The sequence below is a fragment of the Triturus cristatus genome, chromosome 2_2, assembly GCF_964204655.1.
Source record: "Triturus cristatus chromosome 2_2, aTriCri1.1, whole genome shotgun sequence".
In the NCBI taxonomy this organism is placed as follows: domain Eukaryota; kingdom Metazoa; phylum Chordata; class Amphibia; order Caudata; family Salamandridae; genus Triturus; species Triturus cristatus.
Window position 1 is genome coordinate 1,192,949,800 of NC_140582.1, and position 12,342 is coordinate 1,192,962,141.

A 12,342-nucleotide genomic window follows, 5' to 3' on the forward strand; every position below is an offset into this window, starting at 1 on the left:
TGAGCGTGAGGCCTTCACTGTAGTGTGGGCCCTCAAGAAGCTCCGGCCCTACCTCTTTGGTACCCACTTCCGGGTTCAGACCGACCACCGGCCCCTGCGGTGGTTAATGCAAATGCGGGGCGAGAACCCCAAGCTGCTGCGGTGGTCCATCTCGCTACAAGGGATGGACTTTGACGTCGAACACCGGCCCGGCAATGACCACGCCAACGCCGATGGCCTGTCCCGCTTCTTCCGCCTTGACGAGGAGAATCCCCAAGGAGATGGGTGACTTTCCATGCCTTCGGCTGGGGGGGACGCCTGTTGGACCCGGCCTCGTGGCGTGGTCCTTAACCCCATGGATTGTGCCCGTTCCCCGCTCCGGCCTTCACGGGCCACCCTTCTGAACTGCACCGAGGCCCTTCATTCTGAGCTGCACGAGGTCGCATACCCCTCGTGGCTCCGCCATCTTGTTGGCATCCACGTGACTCTGTGCACCAGCCAGCGCGACCCCGCTCAACCCGGCCTCGACCCCAGCGAAGCCCCGACATCGAGGCACCACGAACTGGCCAGGGGGTGCCGCAGGAACCATTCATCGCCCCCGGCGGAGGACAGTATCGATGGGACCCCCAACTGTCCTCCCCTCTCGAGGTGTGATCGCCCTGCAACTCCCTTGGGCCTGGCGCCTCTCCTGCTGGGCGTCTGACCACCTCCACCCGGCCTCTCCGCCCCCCCCGGGCGCCTGGGTCCGGACATCAAAGGGCTCCAGACCTATATCTGGGGCGACCCCGCCACAGATCGGCAGTTGTATCCCGGAGTCGAGAGCCCTGCTGATTGAATCGCGGCTGACCCTACGGAGAAGAACTCTTGTCGGAACCATCACGAGCCCTGCTGACTGCGTCGCGGCTCCTTCTTGTGAACACTTTGAACCACCTGGAACATCGGAGCCCTGCTGACGCTGTCGCGGCCCAACCTCGCTGAAACCTCCCTCGGAGCCCTGCTGACGACGTCGCGGCTCGAGCTGAGCAGAAACCATCTTGAGAGCCCTGCTGATTGAATCGCGGCTCTCCACGAACTGTACGCCGGAGCCCTGCTGATGCCGTCGCGGCTCGACCCCTCCGAGATCCGGAGGTCCTCCAGCTTGAGGATAAGAACTGGGCCCCAGGTACCCTCGTACCGCACTCCTGCCAAAGACTGTCCCGCTACCCCTACCCTTCCAAAGCGACACTGAGACTTTTGGTGGATCCCTCGATCCCTTCGTGTAAATATTGACCTCGTAACCTTTTTATTGCTGATAAAGATTTGCTTGTCGTAAGACAACCTCCTTGAGTCCTGTGTGGTGGTGTTACTGTGCTAGTACGTGATAGGGGAAGGATCTCTCAGGAGACTTCTCGGCAGCGCTCGGCTACTTCGTACAGTGTGAGGGCCCCCCCCCCCTTGGTGGTCTCGCCGACTCCTCGGGGTACGCCTTCCAACATTGACACATAGAATCACCAATGTTATCCTATGGGAGGAAATTTACTTAGCAGGTAAGTAGGGTTAACGTTACTTTTTCTTACTCAGTGCTGGATCCTGGATTCAGCACTGGTGCATCTCCTGTAAACAGTTGAAAGAAGTCGTTTTTCTTACACAGGCGATTTTTAAGGAATATTTGTAAGTTCCAAAAATCGACACACAAGAATCTCTGGTGAAAACCAGGCAATGTTATCCTATGGAGGAAAATCAAGTGTTTGGTAAGTACGGTTGTAATTACTTTTCAGGGTCAGTGCTGGGCACCAAGATCCGACTTAGCGCAATCGCTGGATTGCAAGGGTTCGTTACCCCTCCCAACCAACCTCTTGGTTCGGCCAACCTAGTTTTTGAGTGTTCTCTGTCCCATTTCTTGAACTTCCTCTTTTCTTAGTCCCCATTTTTTACCACAGCATGTCAGCTTTTGCACCGTTGTATACGGATGATTACATCAAACAACTCTGTTCAGGCCCATCACTACTTTCTGATACCCCCGAGATACCCACCTCCTCTAACACCTCAGTCCCAGACCAACTTGAGAAACTCAGGAAAAAGCAGGTTCGTCTACAGTTAATGATTCTTATGCTCACAGATTACCTCAAAGCAGAAGTCATTCCCTTAGGTCTCCAGGTACGCAATATTCCCGGGATCTTCACTGACAATCCCAAATATATATCCAATTTTAGCTACATTGGAACCACATGCTCTCGCCACTGGCTAGTACTTGGAATCGATATTGCCACCGAAACTCTCAAAACATTAGAGATTGAGATCTCAGATATACTTAAACAAATCCAAGATTCTAATCCTACCACTGAAGCCAAGAAATTGTTGGAACAGATTGAAAAAACGGTTGCAGACTTCCACAGAATCGAACAGAACAAGAAAGCTAACAAAATAAAGAAAGATATAAAAACTTACAATATAGAGACCACCTACCCTTATCTACAAAAAGATTTTTACACTAACAGGTCCTATTCCACACATCAAAACAACCGCCCTTGGGGTCGTTACAAAAGACGTCACAATCTGGTAGGCTTTTCAGACACCTCAGCCGACTCATCCGATAGCTCCGACCCAGGAGAAGGTAGTAGCACCACAAGACGTGGAGGCTTACATCAGAACACTTTTTTAGCCAGGGGCCAACAAGACCCGCCCCAACGAGGCAGAGTGAAGAAAACCCAGCGGTGGTACAATCCACCCGGAGAGAGGAGGACACGCAACAATTTTTACCAATGGTAATAACAGACACTCCCATCGAACAGCACACTGGCGTGATCTCCATTTTTAATCTCTCTTCCCACTCACTGACCTCTGACGAACTCTCCCTCCTCAAGAAAGGATTGTCCTTTGTTCCTACAATTCCACCTAACTTCATGAATCTACAAACTGTACTTCACAGATTTTTCCGTCGCATCCACCTACAAGCGTTTTTTCAGTTGCATCCAACACCAGATCAAACGGCAAACACACCCTTTCGGCCCCCATCTACTTTCTTACCATCTGCCGGTATGGTACCCTCAGAGATAATCACTTTTGAAAAAAAAAAAATGATTCTGAAGGACCTATCGAGTCTACAGAGTAATAAAAAGTTTATTCCATTTAACATCACACTAAAAGAAAAACAAGCTATCAATCACCTGAAAAATATTGACTCACTTGTAATCAAAAGTGCAGATAAAGGTGGCGGAATAGTGCTCGAAGAAAAAACAGCGTATATATTAGAAATCGAACGCCAACTAGACAACAAGGACCATTACATGAGGCTAGCATCGAACCCCACTAAAGAGATTCAGGGACTGATCCTTAGCACGACTACAGACGGACTCCGTGCCGGCTTCCTTTCAAAAAAGGAATTCAATTTCTTGAATGTAAAATCAGCACGCACTCCTGTAATATATACGCTCCCCAAAATACACAAAAATATTTCTAATCTTCCAGGCCGCCCCATCGTTTCTGCATGCGGCTCAATTTTGGAACCGCTTGGTGCATATGTAGATTTTTTCATCAAAGACTTCATCCCCACCACCCAATGTTACGTTAGAGACTCAATGGCAATGATTAACATGATTGAACATCATCCTTTTGTTCCTTTGTCAGAGACTCTATGTACTATGGACGTGGAGTCTCTCTACACCAATATTCCTCAGACAGCTGCCCTTCTGGTAATACAAAGGATACTGGAGTCACGCCCACGCCCACACGCTGTCCCCAGTAATTTCATTTTACAGCTCTTAGAACTATGCCTTACCCGCAATTTCTTCATCTTCAACAATACCTTTTACCAGCAAATCAAAGGCACCTCGATGGGTGCTATTTTTGCCCCAAATCTGGCAGTGCTCTTCATGGACCAATTGGAAACTAATGTCATTCTGACATCATCAAACCCCTTTTTTCCAGGTATTGTTTTTTGGCGTAGATACATCGACGATATCTTCATTATTTGGAGACAAGACGTCGATGTCCTACGCCAATTCCTACACTGGATGAACAACAATTGTTCTGGGTTGTCCTTTACTATCACCACTGACACTGACTCTATAGCATTTTTAGATCTCACAATTTTTCACAAAGATGGCGAGCTACTAACACGCCTGTACCGCAAACCTACTGAACGCAACACCCTCCTTAACTACGCCAGCAATCACCCTAGGGCTCTAAGGGATTTGTTGCCGTATTCTCAATTTTTGAGAATTAGGAGAAATTGCTCATGTAAGGCAGACTACTTCAGAGAATCAACTGTTCTGGCCTCTAAACTAAAAGACAGGGGTTACTCAAAAAGAATTGTAAAAAATGCTTCTAAGAGAGCCTGGTACTGTCCCAGAGAAGTCCTTCTGACCCCCAAACCTAAAAAAGAACTGCAGAGAATTGCATGTGTGACTAATTTTTCCCTGGTATGTAACAAATTGAGAAAAACGATACTGCACCATTGGCCTATTTTGAATGCAGGCAGTCTCACCATCGACAAACCTCTATTCGCCTTCAAAAAAAGTAGAAATTTGAAGGATCACCTTGTTAGGGCTGCATTACCTGTCACCTCCAACACTACTCTTACTGCTAGCTGGGGTCTGTCCCCCATCATTGGTCATTCGAAATGTGGTTCGTGCAATGTTTGTTTGTTCACCATTGAGGGCAAAAGCTTCACGTTTAAGAACATTACAGTGCACTGTCAATCATTCACCAACTGTAATTCATCCAACGTTATCTATCTCATCCAATGTCCCTGTTTGAAAATATACATTGGACAAACTACGCAAAGAGTCAAGACCAGGATTTGTCAACACAGAAGTCGTATCCGATGCAAGACACTGAATGCTCCTCTTGTCGAACATTTCTCTGACGCCAATCACAACGAAGATGATTTACGTTGGACAGTCCTTAAATCACTGAAGTTACCCCAAAGGGGCGGCAATATGGCACAATTGCTAAACAGAGAGGAATTAAAGTCAATAATCCTCTTTGATTCCATCAACATTGGGCTCAATAGAACAGAGGACTTGCTGTAAACAACTGTAATTTTGCATTAACGTGTTTTTCACCTCAATCTCTTTCAGCCAACATGACTTCCACTTTCAGCTCAAACTGCCCTAGTTTGAAGCCAACCATGTAAATGTACAAACACCATGGGTACACATTATTGAACCATCTTTTCCTCCAGTAACTACATTGTATCACATTGAAGTCCTACCTGTTGTTTTTCCTATTTCTCATACAAGTGTTGCCGCAAAGTAAATGCTTTTACTCATTATGGTCAGTAATTTGGAACATAAACTGTAAATATGTATAGAACAGTTCTTTACTCTCCATGTTTTGAGCACTTAAGCACCACGTTGCACTGTTGTCTGAATTCCTTTTTAGCCAGTACTTGATTAAATTCACTTCACTTCCTTTTCACCACTGCAAGATGTCCGCCACCGCAGCACCCTTTTCCATCATGGCCACCGTTTTTATCGTTTTCACAGTCCCTCTTCTGTGTTTCCTCCCCCTGGTCCTGGCCACGCCACTACCTACATAACATGCTGGCTTCCCCGTTGTTTCCCCGCTATTATGCCATAAGGAACAGCAGACTCTTGCTCCCTCCGGCCCCCGGTGACTCCTTTGAGGTAAGCCTACGCCAGCAATTTTGCCTCGCCAGAGCAATCCCCTGCTCTTTTCTCCTCCCCACTCACCACCTTCTCCCGCTCTCACAGCTCCGGTACCCGTTCACAGCCATTGCCGCTGTCCCAAATCTGTGCAACTCCCTCCGTCCACCCAGGCCCTGAAGGACAACACTCTCCGGCCTCCCGGGCATCCGGCAACTCCATTGAGGTAAGCCCACGCCAGCATTTGCTCCTTCTCTCAGCAGTCCCCTGCTCCCCCCCCTTCCCCCATTAACAACCTTTTCCCTCTCACAGCTCCGACTCTCCACAGCCCTTGCTTGTTGGTTCTTCCCTGCGCCATTCCCGCAGTTGCTTCGCCCACCTAGGCTTGCCAGTTCGGTATTCCCTGGACCAGGACTCCTCTCTCTTCCCTTGAGGTAAACACACCGCCCGTTCCCGATAACTCTTTGTCATTCGCCCGTGTTATGTTACTTATTTCCATCCACCCCTCTGTCCTAGGTTCGTCCTGAGACACTCCTGTGCCTCCCTCCTCGTATTGGGCACTCATAGAGCCTCTTGCAAGGTTAGCTCACAATTATACCTGCTAGCATGTCACACCCTCACTGCGCCGTTCTTTGTCACAATTGGACACCCCGCATTCTCGTCATCGTCCACTGCGTAACATCTTTAGCGGTAATAGCACCTTCCCGGTCTACCCCCGAGTAGGCCTTGTACCGCCATTCCCTGTGTTGCCACCCACATGGTACGATCATGGACACCACTCTTACCGCCAACAGTCTGAAAATACACAACCAATGTGTTTCAATGTATGACGTTCACCACACGGTTTTACCACTAAGACTGCGTGTTATAGCACACAGCAACGTTGTCATTCGTGTTCGCATGCAGCAGAGTGCCATGCTCACTTCACTTTTTCCTTAACAATATGTATATAAACTCTTCACTACCTGAACGGCTGTCTACTCGATATGCTTAACGAATGGTGGACCTTAATAATCGTGTAAATCTATTTATCTTCTCCTCTTTTCTCCCCCTTTTTTTCCTGTTTTAATTTCACAGGCTTTTTAATCTTATCAGGCAACAGTTCAGTTTCTAGTCCTGATGATGATCCCACAGTATTAAGAGCTAGGGATCGAAACGTCAACTTGTCTAGCAACACCGCAATTTAACCATCGTGTAAACTATATTGTGGTGTTTGTTGGTATGAGCTTACCTAAGATAATTGTGTAATGTAAGCCACCTTTTGCTCTCAAAGTTTTTGCCTGCTATTTCGTTCTTGTTTCCATTCTTTCAATTTCTTTCCTTCCAAGCTCGGTACAGGATTGTGCCTTTGTTTCACCTTGTGCTGTTTCCTTTATTCCGTTCATTCCCTTTGTATTTTTTTGAATAATTGTTCCTCTGTCCGGCTGGACATTGGAAGACTTTCCATAGTGCTCATTGTGGTCTATGCCGAAATGCTCTCACTATCTACTCTTATGCTAAGGACCTTTGTTCTCCAAAATAAGTAATTACCCGAGGTCCTTAGGCTACCTGATCGGGTCCCCTTGTTATTTTTACTCGGGCACCAAGATCCAGCACTGGGATCTCTCCTGATAACAGGTGAGTAATTTCGCTTTCGTTTTTCGGCTGATTTTAGGTGAATATTTTTAAGTTTCAAAACTCGACACTTAAAAGAATTTCCAAGTGAAACCAGTCAATGTTACCGTATGGAAGAAATGTGAGTTATCGGCTTTTGGGTAAGTACTCGACAGGCAGAGTTAAGGTTCTGAGCATAGACTGAGGGTCTCCCAGGGTCAGGTAGGTACAGCTGTTACACAGTCAGCGGTACAAGGGCAGCTGGGTGCAGAGAGAGTTAGGCCCAATGTTGGCCTATGGCGGGCAGGGGGCCTTTGGTTGGTGGCTGCTAGCAAGCAGGCCACGCGGCTGTAGGAGCTAGGCTCCTGGTCACTTGCTCAGGGCAAGTGGGGAAGAAAAATAGGACAGAGGTTGCACTCCCAGGGACACTTGGGCGACTGGGTGCCGGGTGCTTTTGAGCCGTCAGGCGCTCAATGGATTTCAATGGAGAAACTCTATGACGAACAAAGGCTGTAAGCTCGGGGACGAAGATTCTTCAGGTGCGACCACCACTTCGAGAGGTAAGTTGGGAAGCTGTTAGGTAGGCACCCAGGAGCTGGGCACAGGGGGCCGCATGGCGCCGGGTGCAGGGGTGTCTTTTCGCGTCGGGAAATTTTACCCTCAGCTGGTTGCGGTTGTAGGAGTCCCTGGTTCTGAGGCTGCAGGCGTCGTAAGGAGCGCCGAGGTGGGTCTTTGGGTGCTGGATTCTGGGTCACAGTCGCCGGGGGGACATCCTTGTGGTCTTTGTTCACTCCGGCACAGGCCAGGCTTGGCGGGTGCAGAGTGTGCAGGAGTCGCGGTTCCTGGCTGGCACAAGGGGTTTGTTACTTGCTTTGAGCAGAACCACTGCTCGTGGGAGTCCCAATCTTTTAGAGTCACAAGGCAGCCAGGTCCTCCAGGGTTTTTGAGGTTGCTGACCACTGACGACGCCGGGTTTCAGCAGGAGCAGGTTCGAGGGTCGACAGGCCTGTAAGGCTGGGGCCAAATCAGTTGGTGTCTTCCTCTTGTTAGCAGCTGCAAGGCAGGTCTTCTTTCTTCTTGTTCTTCTTGCTTGTTTCGGTTTTGGAATCTGAGGAAGGAAGGTTCAGGGTGCCCCTAAATACTAAATTTAGGGGCGTTACAGGTAGGTAAAGGGCAGGGACCAATGTGTCCCTTCCCTGGGGTGGGTACACCCCCTATCCTGACGCTCTCCTGTGGGAGGGGGGCAGTAGCCTAGTCCTGATTGGGCAGGGCTCCCCATCTTCAAGATAGGGAGAGCCTGGAGATGTGCTTCACCTCGCCTCCCCTACCTGAGGGGTGGGGTTGGCAGAGGCTGGCACACCCCCTTTCCTCACTTGGGCTTTCCCGCCAGTCTTCCCACCAGAGTGGGGGCTAGAACCGGTGGTGGGGACCAGTTGCTGAGTACAGCAAGTCGTCTGGGGAGGCTCACAAAGGCGGCATGCCTTTGAAGCTTCCCCCTGCCCATCCTGGGGGAGGAGACCTAGCACCTCGCCCAGGATGTGCATTGTTGCAGGCCGAGGAGAGTGGATGGCTCTCTACCCAGAGGTCCAGCAACATGTCTGCTTGGTGGCAGCCTAGGCAGCCTCTCAGACATGACGTGGATTGTAGGTTAGGTTTAGGGGGCATCTCTAAGATGGCCTCTGTCGTGCATCTTACATTAAATCCCCCAATGGCATCAGTGTAAGGTTTAATGTGCTGAGAAGTTTGATACCAAACTTCTCAGTCTTCAGTGTTGCCATCATGGTGCTGTGGAGTTCGTGTTGATGACCTCCCAGCACCATATAATCTTAATGACAGCACTGCCCAGGAATGGACCTAGGTACTGTAGGGGTACAGGGCTCATGCACCTGTACCCTCACCACTGGCATAGTGCACCCAGCTAGAGGGGTGACTGAGGTATGCCAGGGCAGTGTGTTTGTGGGCATGGCACACAGGGATGTGTGCCATGTCGACTTTCTTGTTTTGTTCTGCAAAGGCAGAGTGTGTGTGTCAGGGTACAGGGCCTCTAAGGGTGGCACAATAAGTGCAGCAGCCCTTAGGGGCCTTCTATGGTCACAGTACCCTGGGTACCTAGGGTACCATTTACCAGGGGCTGACATGTGGCCAGAGATGCCAATTGGGTTTAGGCTTCATGCAGTTTTAGGGAAGAAACACAGGCCCTGGGCACCTGATTGGCAGGAGCCCAGGACTTACTCAGTCAAAGTACATCAGAAATTCAGCAAAAAGTGGGGGCATACCTTGCAAGAAAGATGGCACTTTTTCACAATTCCTCGTCAAAGAATTTCTATATACGAACCTAGACAACCCTGCAGACAGCGCTTTGTTGGACTTACTACTAACATCTGCAACCAAAATAGTCCTTTCCAACTGGTAAAACACACACAAAGCTTCCTTTAACAGCTGGATCAACTGGGTCTCACACATTAGAGGTGCAAACAATATATCCCTCCAATACTCACCATGGGAGACTCCCTCCAAACCCATTAGGGATTCCCTGGAAAACTATTTTGTGTCCAAAAAAATACCCTAAACACTCTCAAATATAGCCCTCCTTCCCTTCCAAAACTTCTCTTCAACCACCCGCACTCAACTCAAGTATTATACCACAGCCATTGTCCTTTTCTCTCGCTCTCAACAAACAACGCAGAGGATCACATCCCCTGAAGCCAATTTGTTCATCTTATCCTACACTTGAAGGGTTCTGCTTAACTATAATTCAACCTAATAAGTTCATAGACACTGTCCTCGGAGCCAATGTTCCTCTCTATCTTTCACATCAATAGTCTAGTACTATCTACCATTAAGTATTCTTATTGGCCAACTGTTGTCTCTAATGTTATTGATATGTACCAGACCAAGAAGATACCCATACCATGTCAGGCTGTATCTCCGAAACGTATCTGTATATTCATTGCTCTCGCCCAAATTGCCCTTACCTCTTCTTTTCATTTTATAGAAATGTTTGCTTTCTGTATACAATATGTTATGTTATGATCACATGATTTGATGTAGTCTCTAATGTTTATGCTTATCATTATGATATGCTTTGTCTTGATGGGTTGAGTTGACTCTATGTTTGTATTATTTCACTCATGCAAAATCAATAAAATTCTTTTAAATTAAAAAGGAAAGTGTATCAGGGTCGGCCAGCAAGTGAATAAACCGTGAACATTCCAGGAATGTATTCTCAATTGCTTATCGTTTCCACTAGCAACAAGCAGGGTCCTATAGGCATCACCAGATTACACTTTTTTAAGGGTCGCTGGAAGCCATGCCAAATCATCAAATGGAATTTTATTTTTAGCTAACGAAGAACAGGTATGTACTCCTTTTGACATGTTTGTAACTAAAGGGCCTGTGCTGTTAACTGAATTATTCAATGGTCCAATCGCATCTCTAAGTAATGGAATTGAAATTTTTGGGACTACTCCTTCAAGTGTAGAGGGATATTTTGAGGGGGGTGCATTTCTTGATCTTGATACCCTATTTCATAAAATGTAAACTTGAATCAAGAATTTTGTTTACTATTTCATTAGTAGTTCAAGTTGTACTAGTGGACTCACGAAACTAAGTTTGGATGAGCTTGTTTAAATTGAAGGATACAAGATTCGTAGATTTATTAAATGTTAATTAAGAAATTGTTGAGATAAGTTTTAGGATTGAACTATGATTCAGAATATTGGGTATATCCATAGTTTCATATATGGGCTGAAATACTAGTTTCCAGGCATTAGAAGATTGATTTTCCAGCATATTCCTTGTAGATGCCGGGTTCAGTACCAGAGGATGGGCCACTGGCTAGAAAGCTATTCCGATTTCCTTTAGGAGATCATGTTCTCTGGGTAGCTCCAGACGTATTTCCATTAAATAACATAGGCCCAGGAGTTCTCTGGATAACACCACCCTGTGGCACAGACATAGCCTCATTATCTATAGTTGGTTCAGTCAGCATTTGTGAATGACAAGCTATTTCTCCAAAGCTGTTTCCCTTAACCGGCTTTCTCTGAGTAGCACTATCATGTTGCACAGACACAATCCCATTATTCGTACCTGGTTCAGTCAGCATTTGTAGATGAAAAACATCAGTGTTGCTTGCCGACTCTTCATTACCACCTTTTGGGATACTCAGTACCTGTGATTCAGGGTTTGAATAGGTTGATTGGATAAATTCAGATGGATTATCTAAACCCTTTAGAGATTGGACCTGCCTTTGTATCTCCTAACCAGTTGGTTAGAGGTAAGGGATAGGGTAACAATCCCTAGGTTGTTGCACAGGTTTAGCCGATATAGCTATAGTTTTCTTAGCATCATAACCAGCCTTATCTAACCACTTTCTAGCCCTTTTTACTAAAGAGGGGTCATCACTGGTACCCTCACATATGGGAGTGGAATTTAAATCTTGACTTCTCTCTAATGTTCTCTCTATATTAACATTATCTGTTACAATAGGTCTTTCATCTGTTTCAATGTCTAGCCCCAAACCCCCTTCCAACTTCCTAGCATACCCAGCTGAACCACTAGAAATATGTGCCCAAACATCACACTGGACATTTTGAAGCTTCGTACTCTCACTGGTACCCCTCGCCCCTAAACTAACATGGGGCGGTAGAGGGAGTTCTGCTTTTAGTTGTATTGTAAATTTTTTTACTTCATCAATAAGAGACCCTACAATATTTGGAAGTTCTGACACATTATCTAAGATATGTGAACATGTACAAGTTATGCAGCTCAGTGTCTATCCCAGCCATTTACACAGCTATGGAATTTAATAAATCCACCTGGATTGAGTGTATTGGAATGAAAATGTAATGCTGTTGTATTTGTATCCATTGTCCCCAACAAATTACGCCATACTCCGTTATCCGATGAGATTTGATGTTGGGAGGACTTTCTTTCACTGATGTGGGTATATCATAATTATCCAAGAATGAAAGATCTGCAGAATTAAATGAATTATCTTTTTTATCAGTCTTCTTAAGCCCCTGATCAGACCCTGTAAGGTCCATTTTCAGAGAGGTTAGAGTTGGTTGTGCAACAGAATATTGGTCACATTCCTGAATTATGGGGCTAAATGGATACATACTAACTTTTTTATTTAGTGACTGGTTTATAGACTTTCCTAAACTCTCGCAGACCTATAAGT

The 12,342-nt window shown here is 46.8% G+C and overlaps 1 protein-coding gene across 5 annotated transcripts in view; it reads left to right on the forward strand.

The window, feature by feature from the left end:
- Positions 1–5,460: 5,460 nt before the first annotated feature.
- LOC146863365 (zinc finger BED domain-containing protein 6-like) overlaps positions 5,461–12,342 on the forward strand; it is a 223,956-nt gene continuing 217,074 nt past the window's right edge. For 3 of the 5 annotated variants that reach the window (XR_014978244.1, XR_014978245.1, XR_014978246.1), the window contains exons 1-2: positions 5,471–5,588; positions 5,676–5,793. The gene's annotated coding sequence lies outside the window, so the exon portion shown is untranslated. Of the gene's footprint in view, positions 5,589–5,675; positions 5,794–5,879; positions 6,131–12,342 lie in introns of those variants that run through there. The other 2 variants (XR_014978247.1, XM_085642795.1) reach the window with 2 other exon arrangements.